This window comes from Megalops cyprinoides, chromosome 22 (assembly GCF_013368585.1).
Source record: "Megalops cyprinoides isolate fMegCyp1 chromosome 22, fMegCyp1.pri, whole genome shotgun sequence".
NCBI classification, from domain to species: Eukaryota; Metazoa; Chordata; class Actinopteri; order Elopiformes; family Megalopidae; genus Megalops; species Megalops cyprinoides.
The window spans coordinates 5212519-5222637 of record NC_050604.1 but is presented as its reverse complement, the minus strand read 5'-3'; the positions used below and the strand labels follow the sequence as shown (position 1 = coordinate 5222637).

At 43.2% G+C, this 10119-nt stretch overlaps 1 non-coding gene across 1 annotated transcript; it reads right to left on the bottom strand.

Moving 5' to 3' along the window:
* Positions 1–8016: 8016 nt before the first annotated feature.
* trnap-agg lies at positions 8017–8088 on the bottom strand. Its single transcript has one exon. It is a non-coding gene; the product is annotated as a tRNA-Pro (tRNA).
* Between the last annotated feature and the right edge of the window lie 2031 nt (positions 8089–10119).

Sequence of the window (10119 nt, the reverse complement as noted above, 5' to 3'; positions counted from 1 at the left end):
TTTAATGCCAGTGGTGAAGATGTAGTTATATGCTGTAACACTCTAAGCTCACGGACACATGTATCCCGGGGGAAAAATAGCTGCACTTAAATAGCACATCCATAAGTTCTCAGGAAGCCAATCACACAGATAGGATTATAGAGGCGCAATCAATTACAGGTTGAAAGTGCTGAGCACCACCTCAATCTGACACCCTCCCCCCCAATCACATGACAACAACACCATGCTGTCATTGGCTGCACAAACCTCACTCACTGCTGAGGGAGTTCTGTTACAGTAGAGACAGCTCTTTGGGGTGTCGGGGGTCTGGATTTACGAGACAAGTAAAGACTAAGGAGCTCACCCAGAGTCCACCATCACAGAGGAGGGTCACAGAGGGTCACAGAATATCCTAGGATGTATTTTCACAGAACAACCGTCACCTCTAACCCCAGATGAGCACAGGCCAGTGGCACGTGAACACCCCAAAAGAGAGCGGGGACCTCTCTGTGAGGCTGTGGTGACAGGTCTTTCCCCCTCCATGGCCGGTGTCCCCTTTCTGACAGGTCCAAATTTCTAACCCATCACTGACACACATCTCCCAGCCCCTCATAAATCTTCCCCCCACTGCCTGGAACCACCCTGCCACCTGCCCCGGCTGCCCAGGGGAATGGGGTAAATGTGCACGCCAGCGTGCGACTGGAAATAGGATCCTTCCTTTAAAAGGGCAAACACACCACGGCTTGTTTTTCCGTAGGCTCTGCAGAGGTCACATTGGACATGGCCTGCAAGACCCGCCTCTCATCTTTCACCGGTGATTCCAAATCCAAATCCATACCACTATGCTGTGTGCATGCGTGTTCTATACAAATAGGAACTTTTTTATGGTACCAGTGACACAGACAGAGCTGTCTGGTTATTAGCAGCAGCATGCGTCTTGGTTATGTTACATATTATAACAAATATCTTGCCATTTGTGTGAGTCATGTCATCATTTCACTTTCTTGTTCATTTTTTATACATGTATACATACACATGAGACACAGCTTGCGATAGACTCATTTAAACCTGTTAACACTGTAATAAGGGCCATGTTATTAAGAATCAGTTGAATGAATGTATTACTATTATATGTATGAAATAAGAAAATAATGAACCCGGGGAGTGCAGATTTAATCATTTAATCACTTAATCATATAATATTGAAATGAATTTAATCTTTTAATCACATAATATGTCATCAGCCCAATATAAGTGTTGATATATGTATATCCCCATTTGCACAGATGTGCGAAGTATTGTCCCACAGTTTTTTTGTTTTTTTTTTGTAGGGGAGGTTATCAAAGCTCATCTTTTCAATTTACCTATGTTTGTTCTGCATTTCATATGACAGTTATGATTTCACAAGCAAATCTGATAGGATGCTCAAAACAACTTTGGGTCTAGCAGTTCTGGAGGAAGTAAGTTTTACAGTTAACCCAGGGAAAGTTTAGTTGAACACACAAACCACACTGAAGTCTAGTCAAATAATTTCCCTGGGATTTATTTTCTCACAAAGCTACCCTTTCACGTGCCTTTTTAGAGTGGCATTTCTCAGGTCATTTTATGAATATGGGTGATGATTATGTCATGATACAGAAATAATATAATAATGAATAATATTTAACAGAGACCTCAATATGAAGAACTTCATATTTCTACAATTCATCTTGAATAAATCTAAAAAAAACTTTGCATTGAACATTATTGCAACAGTTGAGTAGCTGTTATTTGGATTTCCTCCAGATATTTGCAGTCATGTTAAAAAGGAGTAAATCTCATTCATATCTCACCCATGGTGGACAGCTATCTGTTGATATTGTCAATGCTAAATGAAGGATTCCCACTTCACTTTTGAAATGCTTCTCATTGTCACTTTGGCTGCATTTGCATGTGTTGCATGACAGAAAGTTAATGTCCCGGTGTTAAATCTTAAATCCATGGCAGAGGAGATCTCAATGCTGTTTTAGTCACACCTGTGTTTTCCTAACATTTCCTCCTGCTCTGTGTCTCCTGCCTGCGCTTGTCGTTGTGCTCTGAGTTTATCACAGATCAATGCAAACCGGCAACAAGTGGCCGGGCCACTGCCAGAGATCTGAGAGGAGTCTTTGGGCTCTAATCCCAGCCATGTCAATCACGTTTCTGTCACCCTAGCAGGAACGATCCGACTGCGGCAAAACCTGGCACACACGGATGAAGGGTTGGAGACTGTTTTATTTGAGGGGCCATGGTTCGCCTTGGTGAAAATGTAGGTGTGGCACTGCATATAGGCCCCACCCCATGGTGAGAGGTTCAAAGGGCAAAGTTCAGGGGGGGGGGGGGGGGGCGGGGGTAATGGGGGGTGATGGAGCGGTGATGGGGGGGGTTCACACATGGCGGCCCACCCCAACCCCCCGTTTCGCCACGCCTCATGCCCTGCTCCTCCGTGGACAGGGTCGCAGCCCCGTTATCGGGCGGCCGGCATTGTTTCCTAAGAGGGCTCCTCAGGGCCGTCCGCACTACAAGCTCCGCCGTTAATCGCCGATTCCGCCAGAGACGCCTTATCTGTGCCCTGACGCTTTGAAGTGGCGAACGCGTTTGTGCGGAGCTTTCCCACAGTCCCGGGGAGAGAGGAAACAAGCAGGGGCCCCCCGGCACGGGCCGGGAGTCACAGTAACCAGACCCCCTGCTGACAGTCGGGTCCCGCCCCACCCCACCCACTGGACCTGATGGTCCAATCACCTGCACTTCCTGGAGAAGACCACTCACTCACTTTACACCTGTTCAGGCTGCTGGATGCCTTTGGCAAGGGGAGCAGGGAGGTGATGGAGACACCAGTGTTGACTGCTGAGTTCCTCTAGGACTATGGAGTTCATGTTATTCTGACCAAATAAGGTGCATCATATTTATTTTGTGTGTAGTTATCACTTTATATTAAGGTCCCAGTCATTAGCAATTTATGAAACAATATAAAATATTTGATATATTTCTTGCATGTTAATATTTAATGAATTGTTGCATTTCAGTGGCAGTCAAAAATAAAAAAATAAGTACATAACTCACTTGAATGCCTGTTGAATACCTCATATGAATAATAATCTTGCCGTAGCTGTCCTTGCATCATTTGGAAGAAGTATGTGATGTGTACTTTTGGATGATTGTGCATTATTATTAACATTATTATTAATTGCGGACTGCAGTTAATAATAATGTTTTAATAAATGCATACCTAATTGTTTAATCTGTGCTCAATGTGAAGTGCTACAGAATGTTTCTGGGTCAAACCTCTTTTTAAGAAAGACTGTATGTGTAGGAAACAAAATAAGAAATGGACATGAGCTGTAAAAAGCATTATCAGAGACACTAGAGTCCAAAAGACACACGCCTCGGGCTGATGCAGCGCTGATTCTCGGTATCTCTGATCCTTCAGGACCTCGGCACTTATCTTGGTCTCAAGCTCAGAATAAACCGCTTTATCGGGAGAAGTAACCAATCGGCACGGAACAAGCCTCTTGCGAGTTGCTCCTCAGATAAGCGACCCCTAACCCCTCCCAAATAGGCTGCACCCCCATCCAGATTTTAACCTAGATATCAACACATTCTAGGAGGGGAAAAATAAATTTAGAACTGTTTTTCACGCGCCCCGACTGGCGAGTGAGGGCACGTCGGACTCACGCTACACTTAGACCGGTTCGGTTCTTCTCCTCTCTTGGTGTTTTGCGATGCTGCTGCTGCGGCCGGAGGAACCTGACGTGAATTCAGATCCAGGTGGTGAAGGTGAGTATCGGCATCCTGTCCACTGTGGAGCGGTCCTGAAACTGACGCCGGTTTGACGCGCTCTAATTAATGAGTTTGACTAGATAGGAGCGCGCCTGCTGTTTGTGAGTGCAACAATCTCGTCTACATATTACTCGACAAGATTTGTCACGTCTTATCTTTCTGTGTGTGCAAAAATGAATGAATTAAAATAATTTATTAACAAATCTTTTTTCAGTAGTGTTAAGGTATGCAATGAAATTTACGCTTGCCTGCACACTTGTATGCATCCTCTCTATAACTGTTTAGATCCGTGTACCTTCTCTGCCTATCAGAGGAGTCTCAGATTTGAAGGCATGATTTTATTTGCAGATCTTATTTGGCTGCTCGTTCTCGTTGTTACTAGAATAATATGTTTATTTAATTCTATTGATTTAATTTAATTTAATTCTATTTTGATTTTTTTAAATTATTTATTTATCACATAGGGCTGTTTCTTATAAGGCTTTCAGGTGTTATTGTAGAGCCGCATAGTGTCAGAAAACTGTCGTATATAGTTTTTACGGGGATTTTCTATAGTTCTTAGAGGGCTGTTACGTATAGTTCTTCTATGACTGTTGTAGTCTTTACAGGGCTTCTCCGTGGTTATTACAGAGGCTTTTCAGTAGTTCTTATAGGGCTTTTCTATAGTTCTTAGTACCTGATAGTGGTTTTGTGAGAGTGTTGGCTGATTAGCCTTGTTTACAGTGGATTAGGAGGAGGGAAGCAGGGGTTAAGACTGCAGAGGATCTGGACAGTTTCCCCTCAGAGGGGCGTGGAGGGGGTGGGGGTGGGGGGGTGCCAGCCTGTCTCTCCTCCCTCGCCGGAGTCCACTGACAGGCAACGGGATTTGCCCGAGCGGTTTGCATGAGAGCCGACAAGCAGAACTGAACGCGGCGGATTAGCTCGGGATTATGTTGTCAGGGCTACCCTTGATGGACAAACTGCAGAGGAATAAATTGCAGACTGTTTGAGGAGCTGGCCGAGTCGAGGAAAGGCACTGATTTCCCATCAACCCCTCGGAGGAAAAAAAAAACGTCCATAATTCATAAACAATCGTCCTTTACCCAGACACTCCTGTAAAGCTATAAAGCATCTGCACGCAAACCTGGCAAAAAAACACGATCAACAGACTTTTTATTGTAATACTGTAGGAGAGACCTTGCGGGTGGAAAGTAACATTCAGATTAAAATGAAAATTCAGATATATTCTGTTGGTTTCTAATGAATCATAGAGTAGGGCCAGGTCTCGTGCTTAAGGCTAAGGTGTGGAGCTGGCATCTATCAGGAATATTGACACATGTTTGTATATACCGCGTTAACGCCTAAGAAAGGAACTTTTAGCACCATAAAACAGATGTAGCCTATTATACGGCAAATATACTGCAGTTCCAGCAGATGTTTCCGTTTCTTTAATATATGGCCCATGTTGTGCATTTTGTACAAAGGTAGAGTAAATCTCTACAGTTTAGTTGTTGGTTAAGAGTCATAACTTCGGCATAGTGACTCCAGATCGAATTCAATAAATTACCATTACATTTATTTTGCAGTTTAAGGAATGAAATGCTATTGATTGCAAGTTATTGCTATTTTATTGAACTAAAATCTTCCTCTATCAATTATTATTGTGTGCTGTTAGGTGGACATTCATAACTAAATTAGTCACATAAACAGAATTTATACCTGATGTCAGAAGTGATGCAGTTCATTTTAATTTTGATTTTGTTTTGGATGATGATCATGTTTTTTTTTCTTATATTACTATCCGTGGTAAAGTTTTATTATGTGCTTGGTGTTGAATTAATATCAGTTGTATTAATATGTCATGTTATATGGTTTGCGTGAGATTGCATAGGCCTAGTCAAAACATCTATGAATATTTTTGGTAAAGCACTGATCAGACAAAAACGGCGCATTTTATGCAGTGTGCCAGCCTTAAGTGTGTAGTGTGTTTTCCAGTGGCTCCGCGTCAACAGAAGAGGAAACCGGGCTTTCCAAGAACAAAAACGCCGTCTCGGCTCTGCAGACAGAATATCACGCAGAGGAATGCGTTACATGTGGGGGATGAGGAACACTCCTATTAATCCGTTATACCCCGACGACAGCAAAGTGCCTAGGCTCTCTCACGACACACGAAAACTATGAATGAGACACGGTAAAAATAATAATGTTCTGTATTTGTGTATTAAGATGATGATATGGTATCACCAAATTCCTTATATTGGCCTTCTTGGCAGCGTATTTACATTTTAGACTACTTTTTATGTTTAAATTAATGAGCCACATTTGAAACTGAAGCTGAGCATTAGATTTACTGTGGGTGGTGAGATAACATGGCTATCATTACTCATGGCCTCTCACAATACCGTCAGCATAACGCCACGGCAACGTAGGCATGTTATTTAAATTAGTCTAATTAGTGCAGGAGGAGATAGGACATGGCAGATTGCTGTGTGAGAGGAGCGGTACCACATTAATGAGCTCGCAAATGGGACAGAGAAGGGAAAGGCGTCTGTAATTCTGCGCCGTCACTAATGCATGTGTGCACATTAAACATATGAATATGCATCCACCGAGGAACGTTGTCTCGCAGACTTCGTTGTGAGCCAGCGCTGTGCTGTGAATAATAACTCGCATGCGAGAATAAAATGGTAACACTTTCAATACATTTATGCATCTCAACATTTGCCTGTCGTGCTCTACACCTATTGTAATTTATACTGAAATTCAGTCATGTCAGCCCATTTGATTATTATTTTATTTTGGTTTCGGTGACCAGCAACAACAAATTTAATAATACATTTTATGACCAAAAGCTGACATTCGAAATATATAATTCGAAATACACAATACACGTTTTGTTTGGCTGTCATTAAATCTCATATTAAGTTTACCACAATAATTTCAAACATTCAAAATTTTATATTTTGTGTGATTGACCTAGAGACAACTGTCTGTTTCTTTCTCCTTGAATATTGAATGAACAAAAAAGTGTTAATATTTGTGCTTCGTTTTGGGAAGTAACTGGTTTTAATTATATTTTTGCTTATATGTAGCCACATATATACGCAAGTCATTGTAAAAATGAGGCTTTACAGGTTTGATAGTAGCCTACATGTATTGAATTTCAGATTAAAAAGTTATATGGACTGAATAAATGTACAGTTTATCTCAAGGTGAAATAATGATTTGCCACGAGTGTTTCTTTTTTCTTTCACTGAAAATCCTGGCAGTGACTTTGAACTCAATTGCGTCACTGCCAGCGTGTATTTCAATTTACAGCAATCTCAGAGGTACAGCAGAAATCAAAGCCATCTCCATGAATCAAAGCAAGAACGAGAGGGTGCGACAGAGAGAGAGAGAGAGAGAGAGAGAGGGAGAGAGAGAGAGAGAGAGATGGAATGAAGAGGCCCTGTTCTCATAAGGTGGTCGTTTCCCACACGCACGCGGATTCCAGCTTTCCATAGTCATCACAACAGGTCTTGCTGTTTCCATCCAGAGGGAGTTCACCCTGATATTCTACGTACTGACCAGATATTCATTCCCACACTGCTTCTGCCTACAGCGTTTCCGTGTTTAGGAAATTTCCTTTGGTGACGGAAAGCTTCGGTCCCGCCTGTGTCGCCATGCGCGTAATGGTTGCTCCACCTTCGACCACACCCCTTTATCCATATTCATAATAAACCCATACATCATCTTACTCAGCGCCTCAACAATGGCACAGATTTCAAAGTTAAACGTGAGGATCCCTGTCGAGTCATTATATAGATTATCTGTGGTTTGTCTCTTCCTAGGCAAGGCTCCTAGAGGATCACATGTAGCTTGGATTGGGACCACCTGGGTTCAGAATCTGACAGGGTCACTGGAGGTTGACTAATCATGCTGGGGGTGGGTGGGGGGGTCACAGGCCCAGGGAATAGGATGGACTGTGGGTGGAGGGTGGCGTGTCAGATGGACAGCTAAGGACCTGGGCAGTGACTGGTTGAATAAGGAGGTGGAGCTTCAGCTGGGTGGATACAGGGCAGAGCATCAACCTATCATACAAATGTAGATGCTGGGTGTTTGGTGGATCACAATAATTTGTCAATAGTCCCTTCTTAATGTTACATTTAGGTCATTTGGCAGACGCTTTTATCCAAAGCGACTTACAAGTGAGGAACAAGAGGGAGCAAGCAAAACTCACAGGGCTTCATTTGTGAGTGGTCAAATAAATGTTAACAGCCAGGGCTCGTCCGGGATTTGAACCCGGGACCTCTCGCACCCTAAGCGAGAATCATACCCCTAGACCAACGAGCCCCTGTTAAGTTACAAACAGATCTGACACCCACTTGCAGAGAGGGAAACGTCATTTAAAGAATGCATTTAATGAGAAGGTGCTCTGTCAACTTGACCAAAGACATTTTCCAAAGACATTTTTGGTGGTTTTGACTAAGTCCAGGGGTAGGAAGCTGTAAGATAAACTTTGCACCCCTGTTGTGCTGGATAATAATAGTGCTTTTGCTGTACACTTGAAAACCTAAAACCAGAAAACCAGAAAACCTAAAATATGAAATTTGGTCAGTGGGGCATCTGTATTCCATCAGAGGTTCACAAGTGAGAGGAAGGCCTCAGCTTTCCAAGAGCAACTTGGCTATCTGAGTGCCACAGACAACCTGCCACAGAGGAGTGACACAACTCCGCCTCCAGGGGGAATGGCCATGAGTATACTGACAGGGCAAAATGACAGAGATGATCCTTTATCTGGTGGGGGTGGGTACATTCCAGATAAGGTGGGCATGTGCCCCAACACTTCAGGCCAGGCCTCAGTCAGGAGTGCAGACCTGTTTCTGGGTCAAACAGAGTTTGACGTTGATACCATAGACACCTAAAAGGAATGCCTGTGTTATGGAGATGTTCATAGGACTGGTCTGGCGAACTGGTCCACAATCTCCCTCCATAGGTCAGTCAATGGCTACCGGTGATGGGTTGCATCTATCTCAAATACTGGTGTTAGCATACCAGGCAGCAAGGGGAATGGCTCCCCCATCTCTGCAATCAATTATCAGACCTTACACACTGACCAGGTCATTCCACTCTACAAATTCAGGGTGCCGAGCTGTCTCTCCACTATGCAGTCACACAAACCAGCAACAACCTCTGTTCATTCGGCCCCCGGTGTGTTGGAATGAGCTTCCCATAGCAGCCAGAACAGCAGACTGACCTCTTCAGAGTGCAGTCTTGTCTTCCCTCCATAATCATATTTGTGAATATATGTATATATATATATATATATATAAATATATATATATAAATATATATATATATCTTCATATTGCTCTAAAATATGCTGTATTTCTGTATTGGACATTTGAACTGTGCGAGGGACAGACATATTTGAACGTGGTCAGGTGTGTTCAGTATTTTTCAAGGTTCCAACAGTTTCATTATATGCATTTTGTACTCTTATTTTGCAAGCTGCTCTGGACACATGTAAACATTTGTTTTCAATTTGGATAGCTTTGATCCCAGATCATAACCTGTGACTCATAAATTTTCCAGTGAATGTATTAAAGTTCATCCCAAAAAATGCATCCTGGTTCTATTCCCACCACAACAAAATAAAGGTCCTTCAAAATAGTACAGCTTATTACATTACATTACGTTTGCTTAGTAGAGACTCCAGAGTGACTTACAGTATATAGCTCAGAGTTCTTTATATGTTATCACGTTTACATGCAATTTTTACATTACATATTTACACAGCTGGATATTTACTGAGGCAGTTCAGGTTAAGCACCTTGCCCAGGGGCACTACAACAGGGCCCCACCAGGGAATGAAACCATGAACCTTTGGGTTACAAGTCCTGCACTTTACCACTGTGCCACCTCCATGTATTTATTCATGCTTTGTGAAAGTGTTCTTTCCCAACTACATTGTTAGCTTTGTCTCTCTCAGACGGCATAGGGTCAAATGGTCGTGCTGAGCTCCCTGCATCTCCTTAAACAAATCCCTGTGTGATTACACATTAAGCAGATGATGCACCGTCCCCTGCACCATGACCACGGTCCTGTTTGCTAACCACACTTTGAAAAGGTCCCCAAACTGTGGTTGCTGTGTAACGTATTCGGCATGGAAGTCCCCGCTGTCTTCATGGCTTTTGTGGTGCCCACTGCTGGCGGTCGCATTCCCTCGGCTTTTAGGTGAGCTGGCTGTGAAAACACAGGCGAACATTGAATCAATTCCTCAGGCCTCCTTGATTATATCGCTCATTTCCTGCGCAGAGGAAGGTGGGAAGGGAGACGCAGACCCGCGGTCAGCTCATTCCTGAAAAGACGAAGCCTGATTGG